At 34.7% G+C, this 24,858-nt stretch overlaps 1 long non-coding RNA gene across 1 annotated transcript in view; it reads left to right on the plus strand.

The window, feature by feature from the left end:
* Window positions 1–24,858, plus strand: part of LOC118974024 (uncharacterized) — a 358,703-nt gene that overhangs the window by 169,048 nt on the left and 164,797 nt on the right. The window contains exon 2 of the long non-coding RNA XR_005063611.2: window positions 21,123–21,227. This is a non-coding gene — a long non-coding RNA (uncharacterized lncRNA). The remainder of the gene's footprint in view (window positions 1–21,122; window positions 21,228–24,858) is intronic.

Here is a 24,858-nt window from a genome sequence, read left to right on the forward strand (position 1 = left end):
TCTAGTTGTAGTTGTTTGCATGCGCTTGTTTGCACACACATATAACCAAACTCAAAAACATAACCTGAAGATCAATTCAGTGAAAAAGATGTCAGATTTACTCTTACCTATTACTTATTGATTAACCAGGAATATCTAAGATGATAGTGACATGGCTAAACATATTTATTTTTGTCCATGGCAGATAAAATAATTCAATCAAGGAGAATAAAACTCAGTTTCCTTTTTAAGTATATTGCCATTTAATACTGCCAAGGCCAAAGAGTCTTTTCCTTATGTCTTCATTGAACACTGTTATTTTGCAAAAGGCATGCTTAGTACTAATCATTAATTTATACCAAGTGGAATATAATTTGGGCTGCTTTTGTCAATAGTTCACCACTCTCCACGTTTCATTAGGTAATTTCTTTGTCATCACTTGTGTCTGTCCCAGTCAGCCCCATCAATGAGTATCATTAAGAACTTGCTTACTCTCTTTTCTAAATCATTAATAAAGTTAAATAAAACCAAGCTGTGCAAAGAACTCTTTGGCAGTATGTAAGATACCAAACAAATGAATATAGAACCATTTATCGTTTCTCTCCTCACAGACTTTCATCTAGTGTACAATCCATTTGATGCTACTTTTATGTATGACAATTGGCCTAATTTTGTTGGTTGCGTTTTGTGATATTTTAAGCTCCATCTCATTTAATATGATAATTTTCTCAGAATAGGGCTTTGGAAAGTAGCAGTGCAGGGGAAACGCAATGATCCATTTTAGCAAGGCTGTCGTCTTTCTATGCTAAGTAAATCCATTATAGGTAAGCTAAACTTTGAAGGAATTGAGACATCCTACATGGACACTTGACTTTCTTAGGCCAAATATCATGATGGATTATTTGATGTAAAAATAAAGACATCATAGAGGTAGGTATAAGGAGAAGGGTAACAGTCGTAGAAGAGTACATTTTAATTAGGTACTTCTAGGTGTTAAGTAGTTGGCCTTTCAGTGTTGACTAACAGAATTTTCTGGAAATGAAAAAATTCTATAATCTGTGCTGCCCAATAAAGTAGGCACTACCACCTATGACTTTCAAACCCTTAACATAGGGCTAGTGCAACTGAAGAAGTAATTTTTTTAATTTTATTTAACTGTAACTTTAATTAAAATAGCCGCTGTGGTTAGTGGCTACCACACTGGACAGCACAATTCTAGAGCTGTGCGGCAGCTACATTGGAAACCAGAGAGGAGAAAGCAAGATCTTTCTACTCAAGGATAGCTGTGATTAAGACCTTAGAATAAGGGCAGCCAGGTAGGCTTCTTTAACTCTCTTCTTGCATAGCACAACTGGAGTCATCAAGTGGTCCACACAGCAGTTAAGTGCAACTTTGTTTCCAACTCATCAGAAACTAAAACATGGCAAATGGAACAGAAGAGGATGAGGATTTCTCCTCAAGTAATATTTTAAAATATGCTTAGCTTAAGGGTTCCTCACTACATTCATTTGCATGAACCTACTAAAATTTTAGTTGTATTTGGAAACATTTTGGCCACTATGCCATTCTTCTAGATGCATTCATTCATTCATGAGGATTTATTAAAAATTGTTAATTAATAGACATTAAGTTGATTTTGATTACTGCTTTTAAGAAGTGTTCATTTTTTACCATTTAATGGTAACTTCTACTTATTTTCTAAAAATTTTAATTAGGTTCTTATTTCCTTTCTCTGGTCCAATTCCTTTCTTGATCACTGTATACCTGTGATGCTATGATACCATCTAGAGCTTCTTAAAAATAGCAGATCCTTTATGTTTTTTGTCAGTGGAGTACAGTAAGTGTTACAGGCATGAATTATGAAAGACTTTTTGCCCAGCCAAAAGTTTTATGTAAAAACTTATGATAAATGATTGCAATTGTTAATTGGAGAATCAATCTCTTTCCATAAGGGATAATCTCAGTATTTTTATTTCAGGATAGAAAATAGAACTTATAAGACATTGATTAAGTGATAATGAACAGTAAATAAGGTTTATATCTAATCATTTCTGCTATGTAAATTTTATGACTTTATGGTTCTGTAAACATGCACATGTGGTTTTATATGTTTATAAATTGTATTTTCTTTCGGATAAACAGCTAGGAGCAGAATTTCTAGGTCATACAATGAATGTATATTTACACTTATGAGAAATTGCCAAATAGATTTCCAAAATGGCTATATTAGTTTTCATTCCTGTGAGCAGTGTATGAGAGTTCTGGTTTCTCTGCATCCTCGGCATTACTTGGTTGTTGTCAGCTTTTTATCATAGCTAATAAATATATTGTGATGCCTCACTGTGGATTTAATTTGTATTTCCATGTGACTAATGTTGAGTATCTTTCATGTGGTTATATGCCATCAGATTCTTTCCAATAAAGCGTCTGTTCAAAGCTTTTGCCAACTTTTTAACATGGTTATTTGTTTTACTATTAAATTATAAGAGTTCTTCATGTAGTATAGATACAAGTTTTCTTAAATATGTGTTTTGCAAATACTTTCTCCTAGTCTGTAGCTTGTCTTTACTTCCTTAATAGTATCTTTTGAAGAGCAGATACTTTAATTTTGGAGATGTCCAATTTATCAAATTTTTATGGTGGTGATCTTTCTAATAAAAATCTTTCCCTAATCCAAAATCACAAAGATTTTCTCATGTTTTCTTTGGAAAATTTTTGGTTTTACCTCTAAATCTATTATCTATGTTAAGTTAATTTATAAATATGTTATAAAACCCTAGGTTCTTTTATTTTTTATATGTATGCCCAATTGTTTCAGTGCCATTTTTGAAAAGATTATTCTTTACCCATTAAATTATCTTGACATCTTCATTCAAAAATCAATGGTATATATATGTGTGTGTTTATTTCTGTACTCTCCATCATTCTGTATGCCAATACTTTACAGTTTTATAGTAAATCTAGAAATTAGAAATATAAAAATCTATATTCATTTTTTAAAAAATTTTTTATTAAGGTATGATTGATATACACTCTTATGAAGGTTTCACATGAAAAAGCAATGTGGTTACTACATTTACCCATATTATCAAGTCCCCACCCATACCCCAATGCAGTCACTGTCCATCAGTGCAGCATGTTGCCAGAGATCCACTATGTCTTGTCCTCCCTGTGATCCCCCACACCATGTATACTAAACATAATACCCCTCAGTCCCCTTCTCCCTCCCTCCCCAGTCACCCTCCCTCACCCCTCCCCTTTGATAACCACCAGTTCATTCTTGGAGTCTCTGAGTCTGCTGCGATTTTGTTCCTCCAGTTTTGCCTAATTGTTACACTCCACAAATGAGGGAAATCATTTGGCATTTGTCTTTCTCCACCTGGCTTATTTCACTGAGCATAATGTCCTCCAGCTCCATCCATGTTGTTGCAAATGGCAGGATTTGTTTCTTTCTTATGGCTGAATAGTATTCCATTGTATATATGTACCACATCTTCTTTATCCATTCATCTACTGATGGACACTTAGGTTGCTTCCTTATCTTGGCTATTGTAAAAAGTGCTGCGATGAACATAGGGGTGCATATGTCTTTTTGAATCTGAGAAGTTGTATTCCTTGGGTATATTCCAAGGAGTGGGATTCTGGGGTCAAATGGTATTTATATTTCTAGTTTTTTGAGGAACTTCCATATTGCTTTCCACAATGGTTGAGCTAGCTTATATTCCCAACAACAGCATAGGAGGGTTCCCCTTTCTCTGCATCCTCACCAACATTTGTTGTTCTTAGACTTTTCGATGCTGGCCATCCTTACTGATGTGAGGTGATATCTCATTGTGGTTTTAAATTGCATTTCCCTGATGATTAGTGATGTAGAGCATTTTTTTTCTTCTTTGGAGAACTGTCTCTTCATATACTCTGCCCATTTGTTAATCAAGTTATTTGCTTTTTGGGTATTGAGGTGTAAGTTCTTTATATATTTTGGATGTTAACCCCTTGTCAGATATGTCATTTACATATATATTCTCCCATACTGCAGGATGCCTTTTTGTTTTGTTGATAATGTCCTTTGCCATACAAAAACTTTTTAGTTTGATGTAGTCCCATGAGTTCATTTTTGCTTTTGTTTCCCTTTCTCGAGGAGATGGGTTCAGGAAGAAGTTGCTCATACTTATACTCAGGAGATGTTTGCCTATGTTGTCTTCTACGAGTTTTATGGTTTCATGACTTACATTCAAGTGTTTAATCCATTTCAAATTTACTTTTGTGTATGGGTTTAAACAATAATCCAGTTTCATTCTCTTGCATGTAGCTGTCCAGTTTTGCCAACACCAGTGTCTGAAGAGGCTGTCATTTCCCCGTTGTATCCATGGCTCCTTTATCATGTATTAATTGACCATATATGGTTAGGTTTATATCAGGGCTCTCTAGTCTGTTCCAGTGGTCTATGGGTCTGTTCTTGTGCCAGTACCAAATTATCCTGATTAGTGTGGCTTTGTAGTAGAGCTTGAAGTTGGGGAGCATAATTCCCCCTGCTTCATTCTTCCTTCTCAGGACTGCTTTGGCTATTCAAGGTCTTTTGTGGTTCCATATGAATTTTAGGATGATTTTCTCTGGTTCGTTGAAGAATGCTGTTGGTATTTTGATAGGAATTGCATTGAATCTATAGATTGCTTTAGGCACGATGACCATTTTGACAATATTAATTCTTCCTATCCATGAGCATGGGATGTGTTTCCATTTATTGGTATCTTCTTTAATTTCTCTCATGAGTGTCTTGTAGTTTTCAGAGTATAGGTCTTTCACTTCCTTGGTTAGGTTTATACCTAGGTATTTTATTCTTTTTGGTGCAATTGTGAATGGAATTGCTTTCCTGATTTCTCTCTCTGCTAGTTCATTGTTAGTATATAGGAACGCAACATATTTCTGTGTATTAATTTTGTATCCTGCAACTTTGCTGAATTCAGATATTAGATCTAGTAGTTTGGGAGTGGATTCTTTAGGGTTTTGTATGTACAATATCATGTCATCTGCAAACAGGGATAGTTTAACTTCTTCCTTGCCAATCTGTATACCTTTTATTTCTTTGTGTTGTCTCACTGCCATGGCTAGGACCTCCAGTACTATGTTGAATAGAAGTGGGGAGAGTGGGCATCCTTGTCTTGTTCCTGATCTTAAATGAAAAGCTTTCAGCTTCTCACTGTTAAATATAATCTTGGCTGTGGGTTTGTAATATATGGCCTTTATTATGTTGAGGTACTTGCCCTCTATACCCATTTTGTTGAGAGTTTCTATCATGAATGGATGTTGAATCTTGTCAAATGCTTTTTCAGCATCTATGGAGATGATTATGTGGTTTTTGTCCTTCTTTTTGTTGATGTGGTGGATGATGTTGATGGATTTTTGAATGTTGTACCATCCTTGCATCTCTGGCATAAATCCTCCTTGATCATAATGGATGATCTTTTTGATGTATTTTTGAATTTTGTTTGCTATTATTTTGTTGAGTATTTTTGCGTCTATGTTCATCAGGGATATTGATCTGTAATTTTCTTTTTTGTGGTGTCTTTGCCTGGTTTTGGTATTAGAGTGATCCTGGCCTCATAGAATGGGTTTGGAATTATTCCCTCCTCTTCTATTTTTTGGAAAACTTTAAGGAGAATGGATATTATGTCTTCACTAAATGTTTGATAAAATTCCGTGGTGAAGCCATCTGGTCCAGGAGGTTTGTTATTAGGTAGTTTTTTGATTACCAGTTCAATTTCTTTGCTGGTAATTGATCTGTTCAAATTTTCTGTTTCTTCCTTGGTCAGCCTTGGAAGGTTGTATTTTTCTACAAAATTGTCCAAGTGTCTGTAGTGATTTTACCTTTCTCATTCCTGATTCTGTTTATGTGTGCAGATTCTTTTTTTTTCTTGATAAGTCTGGCTAGGGGTTTATCTATTTTGTTTATTTTCTCGAAGAACCAGCTCTTGCTTTCATTGATTCTTTCTATTGTTTTATTCTTCTTAATTTTATTTATTTATGCTCGAATCTTTATTATGTCCCTCCTTCTACTGACTTTGGGCCTCATTTGTTGTTCTTTTTCTAGTTTCATTAATTATGAGTTTAGACTGCTTATATGAGATTGTTCTTCTTTCTTGAGGTAGGCCTGTATTGCAATATACTTTCCTCTTAGCACAGCCTTGGCTGGGTTCCACTGATTTTGTGGTGTTGAATTATTTTTATCTTTTGTTTCCACATATTTCTTGATCTCTGTTTTTATTTGGTCATTGCTGCATTGCTTATTTAGGAGCATGTTGTGAAACCTCCATGTGTTTGTGAGATTTTTCATTTTCCTTGTGTAATTTATTTCTTGTTTCATAGCTTTGTGATTTGAGAAACTGGTTGGTACAATTTCAATCTTTTTAAATTTACTGAGGCTCTTTTTGTGGCCTAGTATATGATCTATTCTTGAAAATGTTCCATGTGCACTTGAGAAGAATGTGTATTCTGTTGCTTTTGGGTGTAGAGTTCTATAGATGTCTTTTATGTCTATCTGTTCTATTGTGTTGTTCAGTGTCTCTGTCTCCTTACTTATCTTCTGTCTGGTTGATCTGTCCTTCAGAGTGAGTGAAGTGTTGAAGTCTCCAGAATGAATGCATTGAATTTTATTTCCCCTTTTAATTCTGTTAGTATTTGTTTCACATATGTGGATGCTCCTGTATTGGGAGCATAGATGTTTATAATGGTTATATCTTCTTGTTGGATTGACCCCTTTGTCATTATGTAATGTCATTCTTTATCTCTTGTTACTTTCTGTGTTTTGAAGTCTATTTTGTCTCATACAAGTACTGCAACTCCTGCTTTTTTCTCTCTGTTAGTTGCATGAAAATATCTTTTTCCATCCCTTCACTTTTAGTGTATGTCTTTGGGTTTAAAGTGAGTCTCCTGTAGGCAGCATATAGACAGGTCTTGTTTTTTTGTCCATTCAGTGACTCTATGTCTTTTGATTGGTGCATTCAATCCATTTACATTTACAGTGATTATCAATAGGTATGTATTTATTGCCATTGCAGGCTTTAGATTCATGGTTACCAAATGTTCAAAGTTAATTTCCTTACTATCTAAGATTCTAACAACTCACTTAATATGCTGTTACAAACACAATCTAAAGGTTCTGTTCTTTTTCTCCTTTTTCTTCCTCCTCCATTCTTTATATATTAGGTATCATATTCTGTATTCTTTGTCTATCCCTTGATTGACTTTGGGAATAGTTAATTTAATTTTGTATTTGCTTAGTAATTAGCTCTTCTACTTTCTTTACTGTGGATTTATATCCTCTGGTGGCAGCTGTAAAACCTTACAAACACTTCCATCTATAGCAGTCTCTCCAAAATAGACTGTAGAGGTGGTTTGTGGGAGGTAAATTCTCTCAGCTTTTGCTTATCTGGAAATTGTTTAATCCCTCCTTCAAATTCAAATGATAATCTTGCTGGATAAAGTAATCTTGGTTCCAGGCCCTTCTGCTTCATGTCATTAAATATATCATGCCACTCCCTTCTGGCCTGTAAGGTTTCTGCTGAGAAGTCTGATGTTTGCCTGTTGGGCTTTCCTTTGTATGTGATCTTATTTCTCTCTCTGGCTGCTTTTAATAGTTTGTCTTTATCCTTGATCTTTGCCAATTTTATTACTATATGTCTTGGTGTTGTCTTCCTTGAGTCCCTTGTTTTGGGAGATCTGTGGATCTCCATGGCCTGAGAGACTATCTCCTACCCCAGACTGGGGAAGTTTTCAGCAACTACCTCCTCAAAAACACTTTGTATCCCTTTCTCTTTCACTTCTTCTCCTTGTATCCCTATAATGTGAATATTATTCCATTTGGATTGGTCACACAGTTCTCTCAATATTCTTTCATTCTTAGAGATCCTTTTTTCTCTCTGTGCCTCAGCTTCTTTGTATTCCTGTTCTGTTTCTATTTCATTTATCATCTCCTCCACCGTATCCAACCTGCTTTTAATACCCTCCATCGTGCTCTTCAGCGATTGTATCTCTGACCTGAATTCATTCCTGAGTTCTTGGATATCTTTCTGTACCTCCATTAGCATACTGATGATTTTTATTTTGAACTCCTTTTCAGGAAGAGTCATAAGGTCCATGTTATTTAATTCTTTCTCTGGAGTTACATTAATTTTACTCTGGACCAGTTTCCTTTGGTGTTTCATATTTGTATATGGCACCCTCTAGTGTCCAGAAGCTCTACTCTGGAGCTGCTCAGCCCCTGAAGCAATGTTGGGGGTCGCAGGAGAGTGGTATTGGTGCCTGGGGAGAGGAAAGAACTGTTCCCTGCTTCCTGGCTACCGTGCCTGTCTCCACTGCCTTAACCAGTGGGCCAAGCACACAGGTATAAGTTTTTGTTCCAGAGCAGCTTGATATGGATCCCTGCTTTCCATAAGCAGCTAAAATCTCAGTCTCTCCTGGAATTCTGCCTGTATTAGCTTTCCAACTTGGTAATCATACAAGTATCATGAAAGCACCATAAAATGTAGGTTTGTGCTCCCAGAGCAGATCTCCAGAGCTAGGAATTCAGCAGTCCCCTACCTTCCACTCCCTCCCTGTTCCATTTCTCTTCCTCCCACTGGTGAACTGGGGTGGGGGAAGGGCTTGGGTCCCACTGGGCCTTAGCCTGTTCTGTGAGGTCTGCTCTTTTTTCCAGGTGTATGCAGTCTGGAGCCATCCTCTTTCCTGTTGCTCTCTCAGGATTAGTTGTGCCAACTATATTTTCTAATTGTATATGGTTTTAGGAGGAAGCCTGTGTCTCTCCTCTCACACCACCATCTTTAATCCAATCTGTGTCAATCTTTATTCCTTTTCAAAACTTATTCTGCTATCCTAGGTTCTTCATTTTTCTATCCAAGTTTTAGAATCACCTGTAGATTTATACTAAAAGAAAAAACTTGTTTGGGATTTTATTGAATCTACAAACCACATCAGAGAATAATGCAATCTTAAAAACACTGAATTTTCTGACCCATGTATTTGATATATCTCTCCATTTATTTAGGTCCTTAGTTTCTCTAGCCAGTATTTTGTAGTTTTAAGTATATAGATCTTACACCTTTTTTGTCTGATTTAACCTCTGAATATCCCCTTAATACTATGAAATTTAATAGTTTGATGATATTATACTTAAGGCATTTATTTATAAACATTGCATATAAAATGCATGATTTTATACAATACATTTTTAAAATTATATATATATTTATCTTTAATTAATTTATACTATATAATATAAATTATGATTATTACAATATACATTATGCATACACATATATACCCTATATACACACACATATATATATATGTATTTGTATAATGACTTACCCAGTGACACTTAGGAATGGTTTGTCTTCATGATGAATTTACACATTTTTCATTATGTAGTATCCACCTTTATTTCTAGTAATTCAGAACCTTGTTCTGAAGTCTATTTTGCCTGATATTAATAGAAAAAGTCCACCTTTTTCTTTAAATTAGCATTTGTAATATTTTTTAATCCTTTTACTTTTAACTTATCCCTGTCTTTATACTTAAAGAGAGTTTCTTACAGACAATATATAGTCAGGTTTTCTTTATCATACAATTATGAAAATCTTTATGTTTCAATTGGGGCTGATTAGACAATTTACTTATTACATAATTATTGGTATCATTGGATAAATTTAGTATTTGGCTAGTTGTTTTCTATTTGTCCCTTCTGTTCTTTGTGTTTCTATCTTCTTTTGAATTATGTTTAAAAATAATTTCATTTCTCTCCACCATTAGCTAATGTTACACTATTTTTTTCTCTTTTTAAGTAGTCATCTCCAAGGGCTTATAGTAAAATTTTTATATTAACACAGTACTACTTTCAAATGAGTATCACAGACTACTTTCAAATAACAGTATATTAGTACATAAATAGCATGAGAACCTACAGTATAGTTCTAAATCCACTGTTCCATCCTTTGTAATATTGTCACATATGTTAATATTATATATGGTTTAGACTACATAATACATTGTTGCAATTTTTGCTTTAGTCAAATGCCTTTTAAGGTGATTAAAAGTAATAAAAGGTATCTTTTACATTTACTTTCACTTGTATAATTATCAGTGATCTTCAGTTTATTGTGTAGATCCAGTTCCAATGGGGTATCCTTCTTACTCTGACTGAAGACTTTCCTTTAACATTTCTTAAAATGCAGTTCTGCTGGAAATGAATACCTTCCAATTTTGTTTAGCTGTTAAGAAGTGTGTTTATTTTGCCCTAATTTTTAAGAAGTATTTTTCCTGGGAACAGCATTATGGGTTGACCATCTGTTTTATTTTTGTTTTTTTTTTTTCCTGTCAGTACTTTAAAGATGTCATGCCAGTTCCCTGTAATTTGCATAACAGAGATATACATCCTGCTTGTGTTTCTTTGGGTTCTTACATCTGTGATTGATGTCTTCAAACATTTTAGAGAAATTTGTGTCCATATCTCTTTTCCTCTAGAACTTCAATTTCAATATTGTTACAGCATTCAATATTTCTCCACAGTTTTTGAATCCCCCTGCCTTCCAGTTTTCTGATCCATGAATATGACATCTCTCTCCATTTATTTGGGACTTTGATTTCTTTGACCAATATTTTTCAGTTTTCAATATACATATCTTATACCTCATTTATCAGATTTTTCCCTAGATTTCCCTTGAATACCTGGGCATTTAATATTTTCTGATGCTATTAGATATGTTTTCTCTCTCTCTTCCTTCTCTCTCCTCATTCTCTGTCTTTGTCTCTCTCTTCACTCTTTTTGTCTTTAAGTTTGAATAATTTCTGTTGACATATCTTCAGGGTTACTGCTCATTCCTCAGCTTTGTCAGTTCTACTGATGAGCCCATCCAAGGAATATTACATCTCTGATATTATATCCATTTATAGAATTTCCATTTGATCTTTCATGTATTTCCATTTCTATGCCGAAATTCCCCTACTTAGTCATTCATGTTGTTCTCCTTTTATTGTATCAGTCAACTTATTACTGTTATTTCAAAGTCTTTGTTTCACAGTTTCAACATCTGGGTCATCTCTGAGTCTGGTTATCTTGATTGTGTTATTACTTAACAAAGAATTTGCTTTTCTGTGTCTGATACTTTTTTTTAATGAATTCCAGATATCATATGTATAAGAGAAGGTGCAGAGAGAAATAGTATTTATCCTAGGAAACAGGCACATCTCTTCTGTCGGGCTTTTAGTTTGGGCTTGAATCAATCCAGTCAAGAGCTGGACTAAGTTTGAGTCGTATTTGCCCTATCATTATATTCTATGCAAGCGGGCTGCTGTAGCCCTGTACTTAGAGTGCAGTAACAGTTGGGGGTGGTGTGCGTTCCTCACGGTTGTGTTCCACCTTCAGCTCTCAGCTACCCCTGTGTGTGTGTACCCCTGCCCCTTCCATACTGATAGATTGCTGTTGCTTAGTATCCAGTGTCAGGCTCACTGTTGCAGTCTCTTCTCAGGCCCTGGGGGTAGCGCTCCATTACCGTTCCAACTCTTAACCCATCCTTTTGGCAGCCAAATTCTGCCTTGTGTCTGTGGTTAGTCCTGTCAAAAATTTCACATTTTTCCTCAAAATTAGAAGGCCTCTGCTTATATCATTATAGGCGCTTTAGGACCAAGACCATTTCTTGAATTTACCCCAGATTGATAGTACTTTTATTCTCACCTGTGGTTTTTCCAGAACAAGATATTAGCTCAAACTTGTCTTTAACAGTTTGTTAGAGGTCAGGTGATGTGTTTGTGCCCATCTGTATACTGCTCACCTCTTCCTTTTGTTCTCTGCCATGAGTGAGATAGTTCCTTTGCCTGGTATCTCTTTGAAGAGGCTTGTTGCTCTTCGGAATTCAGGTTTCCTGTGTGTAGATAAAGGAGATCTCCTGTAATGGGATTGTAAGATAATATATTCACTATAAAACCTCAACTCTCAGATGAACTCAAAAAGTGTTGTGATATTGTAGTTTTTCTGTCTACTTTCTTGTAGTTAGTGTGAGAGTGATGTTATTTGTAGATGTCTGAATCCTAAACGGAAGTAGATTCTGTATGATTCTAAATAGCTGAGTTTTGAGTTAAAATTAAGGCACATGTGAATTAAAAGGAATCTTATGAAAATAATGACTACAGTAGTAATGAAGATGACAGTAACAATAATGACGTTGATAAAGCCTGCGAACATATCCTAGCCATATGCCTCAAGTATTTAAAAATGTCTTCTTATTCTTCATCAATAGGTAGAAATTCACTTTAGCACATCTCTTCCTGTTGCCAGTTTATACAAGGAATCTTAGTCTTAACCATAAATATAACTCAGTCTCTAATCACTTAAAACGTTTTTTTGAGGAAATGATTACTCAGTGAAGTCAAATTCTTCACACCTCACTGCCCCTAGAGTGGTAGCTGTGCATTGTGGAGAGGGTTTGTCTGGCTTACGTCCCCTCTGGTGTTCCCTGTGATTGATTGGTCGAGGTGTGCTTCCCTGCAGCCGGCTCTTGTCTTATGCTGCCATGCGCTGATGCTCCCAGTCCTGCCATGGCCTTCAACCGTCGGAACCAAGCATTCTGACTCCTCCTTCTCCCTTACCAGGTCCCTGCAAATATGCCAGTTCTCCCTCAGCATTTCATGTTTCCCTGCCCACTATTTTCCCTGCAGGTGACTAAGGTGAGGCTCAGGACAGTTAGCCAAGGCCTCTGCTGCTCTGTTGTCTAGCCACACCAAGGAGGTGGGGCTTTGGTAAAACAATTGGCGTGTCCCTCTGACTAGTCCACAGGAAAAAAGGCACGAGTTTTCTCTGCTGTCAGGTTACAAAACAAACTGAGATATTTTTTTCTCCCTCTCTCCCTTATCTTAACCAAGGATGAGGAGGCCAGACTTTGAGATCCTGAAAAGACATCTCTTATTTTTCATATAACTGCTCTACCAGTTCTCTCATTTTCCCACATGTCCTGTTGATTATTTTGAAAAGAAATATTTCTTTTGCATATATGTAAAGAAACATTTATTTTGAAAAGAAAACTGGCTGTTATATTATCATGTATTCTTACTTTTGTGTATGGGTGTGTGTGTGTTTGTGTGTAAAATGTTATGCTTTGTCTACTGCTATCTCAGGTCAAACTTTTGAGATTCAACATAACTCAAGCACCTTGTTTTTAAGAATGTATGCTTAAACAACATTAAGTAGCTCAGTATATTTTTTCAGGCTGTGTCTTTCTCCCTGAGAAGACTGTTACTTTAAAGAAGTTACTTGGAATGAGGGGGGTGATAATAACGGATACATGGCAGTACAGGGAATGAAGTTGGAAGGAGACTTTACTTAATATCCCAAATAGTTTACTATCAATCCTGCTAATAATTTCTCAGTATAACTATCCCCTCTGTCTTGTAAAGATTATTTCATTTCATAAAAAAACTCATTATGCAACGTATATTATTTTAGAAACATAATTAAGTAGCTCATGTAAGGGAGAAAGAAGTACACCAACATTTTCATTTTACAGATGACAATACCAAGATTTGAACATGAGATTAATGTGAATAAGAAAATAGTGCTTGTCAGTGGCAAAATCAAGATTAGAACCTAAGATTCCATATGCTTTCTTTGCTTTGCATTAATCAGATAGTTCAGTGTCAGGCAGATCTACTTTAATTTGAATGAAGTGGTTAGTTTGGAGATAGTCATAGAATTCAGTGTGACTTTCACAGATTAGCTGTGTGATCCCTGAAAGATAAAAATAGTTGTCAGGTACTAAATAATGTGATACAAATAAATTATACAGATGGGAAGTACATTTCTAGGCATTATTGCTTTGACTGCGTGCTTAAAGTGAGTCAGCAAAAGTACTCTTATTCAAGCAACTAACTTGATTCTAGGATATATTAACTATCAAGAAATGTTTAGAAAGTAATCCTCCCCAAATTCTCAACACCTACTTGAACACAGCTTCTATTTTTTATAGTGTGTACTATAAGGAGAATGATAATGGAGTGAGGGTGGCTTAGTGAAGAGCAGAAAAAAATGGAAGGGTTACTGAGGAGAGATGACATTGATTGATTTTGACTAGAGAAAATGATGCTGAAGGCAAACTTAATTAGCCCTTTCGAAGTTAGCATCCTTTTAAAATGAGGACAGTAGATTTTAACAAGTTTGACTTCGTAGCATTTAAAATATATAAAAGAACGCATGTGGAAACATATGTAGGTTATGATGCCGAACATAACAAGAAAGTATGTGAACCCTACTTAAAAACTATAACAGTAAATTGTTTCGTTTTTCTTGCTGTTCTTTTAAAAATCATGTCATGTTGTATGCAATCTTAGGAGATTTGCTCAGTGCTTTCTTTGAATCCATATTATTACATATAGCTGTAGTTCATAATTTTTCACGATTGTATAATAATTCCAATAGGAATATTAGTTTTTTCACCCTTCTGTGGATGAACATTTGACTTTTTCCCACGTAGGAATAGGAACATTTTTATACCTGTGTGCAAGTGCACATGTACAAAACTTCCTATAAGTGGAATTGCTGGGTTGTAATTGCTTTGTATGTCGAGCTATGTGAGATGGTGCCAAATTGTTTTATCGTGAAGGTATGACAGACTCCCACTACAAGGAGTCTCCTTTATCTACCTCCTCTCCTTATGAGGGCTTTTGTTAGTCAATTTATTTTTTACTCCTCAGATCTGTTAATATTCTCCTCATTTAATGCTTACTGCATCTTTGTAAAAGTTTTTTCTTTCATGTTTAACTTTTTAACGCATTGTGAATCGATGTTTAAGTATAATGTGAAGTAGCAGTTCTATTTTAATTCTTATGGCTATCTTATTTACTGTGCAGGCTCATTTCTTTCCCTGCAATGTGCCATGCCACCTTTCTCATATACCAAGTTTGCTTATATGTGCAGGTCTGTTTCTGGACTTTAAAAACTAGAAATAGTGAGATTTTCTGTTATTGCATCAGCAATACTTGATAGTTCTAATTATTATGGCTATATAGTAAGTCTTCACACATCAAAACTCAAGTCCCCCTCTGCCCTATTTTTTTAATCAGGACGCTCTTCATTCCTTTGAATTTCCCCCTTCTATATAAATTTTGATATCAGTCTTTCCAGTTTGTTAAAAATTTTGTTAGGGTTGTGATTGAAATTGATTTTAAGTCATATTATTTGAGAAAACCTGACATCTTAAAATATTGAATTATGCTATTCATGTATTTGGTATCCATTTGTTTAGATATTCTGTAGTGATTTTGTTATAAATTTCCTTTTTTTCTGAATAGCTAGTATACAAGTTTTGCTACTTGTTTACACTTATTCTATATACTTGTATTATCTTTTAAAAATTACATATTTTAAATATATAGGTATATATAAACATATTATTATATGTTAAACATATATCCCAACAATTTACTAACCTCTCAAATAATTTTTTTTAAATGTTTCATGTGTCCTTGAAAAGAATATATATTCTGCCATTATTGAGTAGAGTGTCCTATAAATAACAATTAGGTCAAGTTGGTTGATAGTCATGTTCAAATCTTACTGTTTTTTTGTCTACTTTTTCTGTCAGATGTTGAGAGAAGAGTATTGAAGTCTTAGACTTTAACTGGACTTATCTACTTCTTTTTGTAAGTGATAAGTTTTTACTTCAGGTGTTATAAACCTCTGTTTTTCAGTACATAATCTATTAGAATTGTAATGCTCACTTGATGAACTGAACTCCTATTCATTATGAAATGACCCTTTTTTGTTCTTTGCAATATCTTTTGCTTTGAAACCTATTTTATATTAATATAGTCACTCCAGGTTTCTTGGTTTGGTGTTGCCAAAGTATATCTTTCCCATCCTTTTACTTTACCCTCAGAGTGGGTTTCTTGTTGCAGTATAGAGTTTACTCCAACTTGACAATTTTTTTAAATTTTAATTGGAGTGTTTTGACCATTCATTTTTTAATGATTTTATTAATATGGGTTGGGTTTAAGTCTGACATCTTTGCTTTCTATTTGTCACATTTCTTCTTTTCTTTTACCTTCTGCTTTTTTGGGGGGGGATTGCGTGCTTTTTTTTTAAAGTTTTTATGATTCCACCTGATGCCTTTTATTTTCTTTCCCATGATAAGTCTGTGTTAGTGTTTTGTAAAAAAGTCATATAGTATACATCTTTATGCAATAGACCTTTAAGTAATACCATATAAAACCATACACTATATAAGAACTTTATAATGATTTATTTTTATTTATCTAGTCCAAGTTTTGGTGCTGTTACTGTCATCCATTTCACTTTCACATATACTGTTGATCTTTGAGCAACATGGGGGTTAGGGTCACCAACACCCCTGCACAGCTGAAAAGCCACATATAACTTTTGACTCCCCAACAACTTAGCTACCAACTTTACTACTATTGACGAAGCCTTACCAATAACATAAATAGTTGATTAACACATATTTTATATATGTTTTGCATACTATATTCTTGCAATAAATTAAGCTAGAAAAAAGTAAATGTTTTTCCAAATGTCACAATCTCCAAAACTTTTCCAAAATATTTACTGAAAGAAATTCACATGTAAGTGGACCTATTCAGTTCAAACACATGTTGTTCAATGGTCAACTCCATTATAACTTCCACAATTATCATTATTTTTTGTGTTTAAACATTAGATTATATTTTAAAGAGATTTTTAAATTGAAATTTTAAAAAAATATTTACCCACTTATTTACTATTTCTGGTGTTCGTCAGGGTTTTTTTGTTTGTTTTTGTACATTCATATTTCCATCTGGTATTTTTCTTCTGGTTACAGGATTTTCTTTAACATTTCTTGTATTACAGGTTTGCTTGCGATGAATTATTTTGGCTTTTGTATATCTGAAAATGTTTTTATTTTGCTTTAACATTTGAAAGATATTTTTCTTGCATTAATGTGTTTTTTTTTCATTACCTTAAAGATATTAATCCACAGTCTTCTGGCTTACATTGTCCCTTAAAGGAAATCTGCTGTTACTCTTACTAGGAATATACCTAACACAGGCATTATTACTTATTAAAGCTGTGTAGGCATGTAAAGAATAAGATCATACATAGGTATCAGAATATTCGATGGACATAAGAAACATGCAAAACTTCACATAGTAGAATATCAAACAGATTAAAATGGTAAAGTATCAGACTAAGAATGAGAAGAAATCACATTTGTAAATTCTAACAGTAAACTGAAACTGTACGGACTCACATCAGATTGGAAAAGAACTGAATAGAAATTTCAGACATAAAAATACAATAATCAAAGTGAAGAACTCAGTGGATGGTCTTAGCAGCAACATGGTACAGCCAAAGAAAGTATTAGTGAACTGGACAATAGTTAGTAAGGAATTATGAAGACTGCAGGTAGAAAGACAAAAAAAGATGGAACATAGATAAAAATGTAGAAAATACAGCTTGTTGGGTTTTTTTTTTTTTTTTTTTTTTTTGCAGTAAAATGAAGTTTTAGAACACCAGGAGTAAAAAGAATAAGAAAGAAAGTGAAATCACATATTAAGGTAATTACCACAGCATGAATATACAATTTTGTTTCAGTTAATTGCACTGTAGGAACCATCTCTGACAGCTCCCAGTTTTTCTCCTGCAGTGTCTCATTTGTCAGTACAAGGAGTAAAAGTTGATTGCAGTTCTCACCCATGTGGCAAGGGCAATGGCCAGCATCTGACATTAATACTATGGATTCACAACAAAGGAAAGGTTAAGGTAGCCTCTGCATAAAGACAACCAAGAAACTCCGATTGCATTGAACAAAGAGGAATTTGAAAACCAATGAAATTAGTCGTGGATGAACAAAGCTGTGTGGTAATGCTATTGAAGTAATGTATAATAAACCTAAAATATTTCCAAGAACATTGTTGTACTCTCCCAGGAGTGTTCATAGCTTGCCTCTTTTTTCTGGGGTGCATATATGTAGCTTAGGCAGTTTACTGCCAGAGACATCTTTCAAGGAAATCTATGAGCAAAACTGGATAAGCTGCTAGATAATACCAAGGTTACAGGCCAAGCAGTTAGAATTATTGTGCTATGCCCACACTAAAATAACCCTTTTAGAGCATCAGTCTGTAAGAAAGACTTGCTCTTGGCACAGAAAGCCTGAAAACAGTGATCAAATGGGATCACCGGGCATTTGTTTTCAATAACACCTGGAGTTTTTCTTAAATTTTGGATTTAATATAGAGAGTAGAAATGTTTTTTAAGAATGGATGAATCCATGCTACAGAGTGAGAACTATACATATTATTATATAACAATTTATAATAATTCAGAACAATGATTTGGTTTTAACTTCCACTTCTGCATTAGAAAATGATAAAGCCTTTACCAAACATAGCTACGGGAATTGTTTCTGTTCTGATTCTAACTAAGTTTGTCTTCTTTGTTCCTGATTGTGCCTAAATTCTTCTCTGCGTCCCTTACAGACCTTTTCCCTGATGGTGTTTCCTTTTACTGGGACTATCAATAATATTTACTTACTCAAACTTAATTATTTCTGGTTCCTTTACAATTGTCCAAAAGCCCTGTTTTCTAATTCTAATTATCATCTGAACAATCTCTATGCCCTTCATGTTGGCCTGTAGTTGTAAAGCTCAAGAATGAAAAGATATATTGAGATAGTTCATGGAAATAGTCTATTATTCTCCTGACCCATATTAACTAGACCTTTTAATAATTTGATTACCATAAAAATAGATGCTGAGTATTTCCTATATGAAAGCTCTTTGAAGGTATGGATCAGCTCTATCTCATTCTTTTATATTTCTGGTACTAAGCACAGTGTGTCACATAGAGGAGCTTATCAGTCAATGGTGAATAAATGAATGAATAAGTGAAATAATGCCTTATCAACTTTAAAATATATAATTAATATGCTTATATATGCTGTTTTTCAACTATGTATACATAAGATGAAATGCTATTCAGTATTTCTGAAAGATGTATTATTAATGTGTCCTAAATGAATGCTTAGATATTAAAATTCATACTATATACTCACACAGTGGGTCAAAGGCATTTTAGGAAGTCATGTCAGCTCATTTTGATATGTCTCACCATCTTTTATGTTGTGAGAGCTATAATTTCCAAAATCTCATCTCTATTTTCTTAGCCACACAGATATGATGTGGATGGTGTCAACCTCATTAACTGCTGCTTTTTTGAACCTAAGTAATTCTTTTCTTGGATTTAGTTCAAAAAGAATTTCAACAAAATAGAAAAATACTGATTTGAGTTTACTTTTTGATTTAAATTAAAACTACTCCAAATCAGACTTCTGTTCCGGGTTTGATTCAACTCCCAGCTCACAGATAAGTATTAATTTTAGTTAGTAATTTTGAATTGAATCTTAGATAGAAAGCAATTTCAAAGTACTTGTCTGAGGAGAGGTTGTTTTTTTTTTTTGTATGACTGCTTTTTTCCTTTCTTCTTTTTCTTTCCAATAGGCATAAGTAAAAATTCTTTATAATCTCCAACATGCTTGGGTATTTCCATGAATTTTATTCTGCTTAGAATATGTATTAATTTCTTTGAAATACAATTCTCAGCTTTTGTGTGAGCAATAAAAGAGATTTAACATTCTGTTTAATAAAGGATATTTGGAGACTGATAGAAAAGCTGTATATTGAAGATATGTTCTTGCACTGTAATCTAGAGGGAATTGAATATACAGCTTTTTTGATGTTCCTCTTTACAAAGCACTATCTCTGAAATTTTAAAAAAATATTTTATAGAAATGGAATAAAATGGCAATCTGCATCGCTGAACAGTTCCTATAGTTCTCTAATAGATTGTTCCTGAGAAATATTATAGAACATTTTGTTACTTTTTCTGTGGCTGTGTTATTTTATTTTGATTTAGTTCTGTCATGTGAATGATAAGCAGCCAGGGCTGAAAATTTACTGCTTTGCAATTCTCTGAATGTTAATAATTATACTAATTAGCAATTCACAACAAACAGGTCTCAGTCACATTGAATCATTTCTGCTGCACTTGCAGCAATTTTAACATCATGAGTAAATTTCAAGCTACTGTGTTATCCTAGAAATGGTCTGCCATGAACAAAACTCCTCCCTAAACCCATTCAGGTCTGAAAGAAAGCACAGATCACTGAAAATGTAAAAAGAAACAAACAAAAAAATTACCTTCTTTTTAAGGAATACATTTCTATCCTCAATTCATGTCCTTTAATTGTATAACAAGTGATTTAGGCCTCTCATCTTCAGTTGTAATACAGATAATTCAGCAGTCTTTCTCAGTATGAAATAACTTTGCCTGAAAAATTCAAAAGCCCATAACATTTTGGGGAAACAATTCCCATATGGCTGGAAGAGCTGAATGACCAAGTAATTTAGTCTTTATTATTGACGGCTATAATTCTAAATAACTGACATGGATGCTAGCCACTTGTTTGCATATCTGGGGCACTTCTGCTGATCCTGAGCAACATAGCAGCTATTGCCACTTCTTGAAAACAGCATCAGTTGCCCAACCTACCCTTAGCTAACTGCCCCCACTTTTCTCAGCATTCCCAATTCACATAGCAGGTTATAATACTGCTTTCTCAGCACTTAACCTCACTTTTGTGAATCTTGATTTTCCTTTGCTTTTGAGTACTGTGAGCTCTTCGAGCTATACCTGCATATTCCCAGCACCCAGCAAAATTCCATGTACATAATAGGTGCTCAATATATATTGATGAATAAATGAATTCGAATAACTGAACATGACTTTAGCAGTGTTTCACATTAATTCATTCGGTATCATTCATTGCTCAAATATTTGAGTGGCTGCTATGTGCCAGAAGGATATTGTGCTCTGTGGAGATAACAGCACAGAATGGCAGCTGTGTGAACTGAAGTGTTATGTGAATTCAGAATGAGTCAACATTTCTGATCTTTCCCCTCTGGTATAATGCCCACCCTCACCCCCAACATGTAAACTTTAGTCTTTCTTTTTTTAATGGGCTGTGTGGAACTATATTTCAGATATTTTAAGTAGGACTTCAGTGTTGAATACAAGTAACAATGCAGCACCACCTAACTTGTCTCCCCAGCCCATGGACTCTGTTTACTTCACCCAACAATTCATTGGCAGTCTGCTATTCAGCACCTACCACGCATCAGACCCTCAATGTGCTTGGAATACTGCAGAGAACAAGGTAGGTGCTATTATTGATCTTATGAAAGTAACAGTCTAATGGAAAGAGCAAGCATTTGACAAATAATTGTTTAATTACTGTTATAATTAATGTTGCCAAAGATAATAGACTGCAATGAGAACATAAAATATGGAATGGTCTTATAAAGGAGGTCAGCAGAGTCTTTTTGCACTGTTTCCTGCACCTGGAAAGCTCTTCACGCTGTCATTTGTCCAGCTGAATTTTCTGGTCTTACCCTAACGGCCACTTTTCAGAGGCCTTAACCTCTTCCCCACCTCATCCGAGGCTCATCTAAATTAGATCCTCTTTATTTTTATTTCTCATGGTATTGATTGTGTACTTTCAAAACAGTTGCCATAATTCTGTTATATGTGAGTTTATGTAATTACTCATTATTTGTCTTCCTCATTGGATTATAAACTCCATAAAAGTGAGAGTCTCACTCTTCTGTTCATATACTCAAGTTTTAACACAGTGCTTGAACTTAACATGTGTTCAGTAAACACTGCTTGCTTGAATAAATAAATGAATGAGTGAATCTGTGAATGAATGAGCTGGTACTGAAACTGGGGTCTGAATAAAAATGAGCTGGACGTAGCCAAGTGGAGTGTGCGGCAGGGTTGTCTTCCAGATAGATGGAATAGCATGCATGAAAGTCCTAGAAACACCAAAAAAAGAACTGGCCATTTTTGAAGCAATTCTGGAAAATTGGTTGGTTGGGAGGCAAGGGGTAAAGAGGAGAGGAGCACAAGATGAGACTTGTGGAGTCAGAACATGCCATATCTTCCAGGGCCTTTTAAACCCTGGCAAAGTATTCAAATTTTATGTATATATATATACACACACACATATACATATGGCACTTAATTTTTATACTGTATTATAATCTCACATCTAATGAAAACTTCGTATTTCTGTACCCCCAAATAATCAAGAGATATACTTCTTAGTTCAGCTATTTGGAGCAGTGTTTTAAAAAGCAGATCATTACTAGAGATTATAGGATAGGGAAAAAGATTTAGTAAAGAAAAGAACATGGTACACAGCACATTCAAATTCACTAAAACCTTCTGTATGCCTGAAGAGCCTGTAGAGAAACAGCTGTATAATGAGAGGCTGGCTGCTCTTGCCTTTCCTCAAGTTTGCTTGAAAACTATGGCTTTGTGGTTTTTATTATGTGTGTGTTTCCCCTATGATTATCCAAAATCAGGAATGCTGTTAACAAATAGTAATGATATACTGGAAATAGAATTTCCCACCTAAGGCTTCACCTAACCAGTTAGCCTCTTTTTCAGAAGGCTTGAATGTACAGTCACATGCGTAGTCTATACAATTACTTTCAAATACAAATGAGGTCTGAGATTACATTTTATTATGTCTAGACCCTGATGTTCAAACTCAGAAAATTATACTTTGGAGTCTAAGTGACTCTGTGAATCAGTGATGTTTACAAACACAAACACATTTGGAGTTTGGCCTTAGGCAGGGAATATGCTGCATTTACACCATCAGCTGCAACTGTGAATGGAGAAATAAACAAAGAAGGTGATACAAACAAAAGGATTGGCATTTCAGGTTTTCCTCTTCAAATAAGTCAGCTTCTGAATTCTCTTCGGTCATTTTTTTAAGCTGTGAACTTTGTGTCTCCTCCTTTTTAAATCAGTAACAGAACAGAGCTCTGTTTGGTAACACCTTGCAAAGAAGCAAAGCCCTGGACATCTGAAGCAACTCTCACTTCATTGGATGCAGCTGGACAAGGCTGTGTGTACCCTCGGTTTCCTCACTGTCACAAATGCCCCCTTGAGCTGTGCTGGGGTGTGTTCCTTTCTGGGTTGGGGTCTTGAGATGGCAGACTTTCAACACATTCACTGAATATTTCAAAGAACTCAGATCTTTTGGGGGCATTCTGTTCTTGGTTGTAAATATATAATCCCCTCCAGGGAGGGTATTAGTTGTTCTCAGTCTCTGGAATGCTCCCAGTTTGTGGTACAATAATAGCTGATACGAGCTAACATTCATAAAAGACTTGTTTTGTCCAAAATATTTTTGATAATTTAAATATTTCCCACAGACACACCTAGAAAGTAAGTATAGATGAGGAAACTGAGGCACAGAGAGGTTATTGAAATCACAGAGGAACTAAATATGAACACAGGCAATATGATTCCAGGGCTTTCTGTCTTAATGTCTATGCTGTGTTGTACTGATGGAGTATGATGTGGCTTTTTAGATGACATCCTGCTGATCATTTTTAATTTTAATTTTAGTACTTGTGGCTATTTTAATTATATTAAAAAAATGCAGTTTGCACATCAAAGTTATAATTTCATGGATCTTTATTGCTTTGAATAAAGTTTCAAAAAGTGAATCAATTCAATTGATTTAAATAAGAATTTATTTTAAAATAATATAGTACACGTGGCACATGGATCTTAAAAAAATCTGTGGCAAAATAAATGACTAAAACCTGTGTAATACAGCCCAAATGTATAGAGATTCAGAGAGAATCTGTTTCATAAGGAGCTGTAGATACCCCATGAAAAACCCCATACTTTTCTGCAGTTCAGGGTACTGTTCATTAGCATGCCCTTGTTACTAGGCTTCAAATTCTGATATTACTCAACATAATGGCTACTATAAGGGCAAGTGTATGCTTCTAAATTCAAGAAAGGTAGACAGCTCTTTCAGGTGACACTCTTTTCTAATTTTCTATGGGAAGACCATTCAAAATTATGTTTGTAATGTTTCCAATTTGTTGAACAACTTAAAAACTACATTATAGATTGTGATGACTGAATACTCCTTTGGGACAGGACTTGCTTCTTATAAATCTTTGCACCCCACATGTCACAGAATGCCTGTAGATTAAACTTAACACATGACTTCCTTTTAGAACTTGGCAGTACATAGAATTATTTTTCCCCAACACAGATAACCAGCCCTTCACAGAAGGAAATGCTACATTCCCTCAAATCCCTATTCCTCCTTTGTTGTTTCCTTCCAAGCTTCCATCAAAGTGCTCCTAATTATGGCAACTCTTTATCTAAGTTTAGAGCTAATTCCAACTAGTAAAGTAATGATTTCTTTTCTATCCTGCTATGGTTATGTAATGAGTAAATTAAAAGAAGAGTTATAAAAATTTAGATAGCTGTATTACTAAAAAAGTAGGATTATCTTTTATGGCTAAAAGAACCAAATTTGATTTTGAGTCTGCAATAATGCCTATCTGAAAAAGGCCTCTAATTGTACCACCGGCTTCCACTTGGCCAATTCATGTCACTCTCACACTCTTGAAGCTTCACTTCAAATATCCTTTTTCATGAAGGTTAACATTGAATAAGACAGGTGTCCCAGGTTAGGGTATAAGAAAGCTCTTTGGAGAAGTTCCTGAAGGCTCCTTCTAAAAATTCTGCCCAAGTGATGATCAAGCAGTCAGAAATATCTCTTATGAGAGATTTATTTCTCCACTTTGAGAAATAATGTTTTGAGAAATTCCCTGTCAAAATAAAGGTAATGTGAGGAATTAAACAATTATACAAACAACACTACGCTATTAAGACTGATATATTTGTATTGGCTGGCTAGTGTAAGCACTGAAGGAAACTGCAAATTCTTTTAAAAAATTATTTTT

This window comes from Manis javanica, chromosome 4, assembly GCF_040802235.1.
Source record: "Manis javanica isolate MJ-LG chromosome 4, MJ_LKY, whole genome shotgun sequence".
In the NCBI taxonomy this organism is placed as follows: Eukaryota; Metazoa; Chordata; class Mammalia; order Pholidota; family Manidae; genus Manis; species Manis javanica.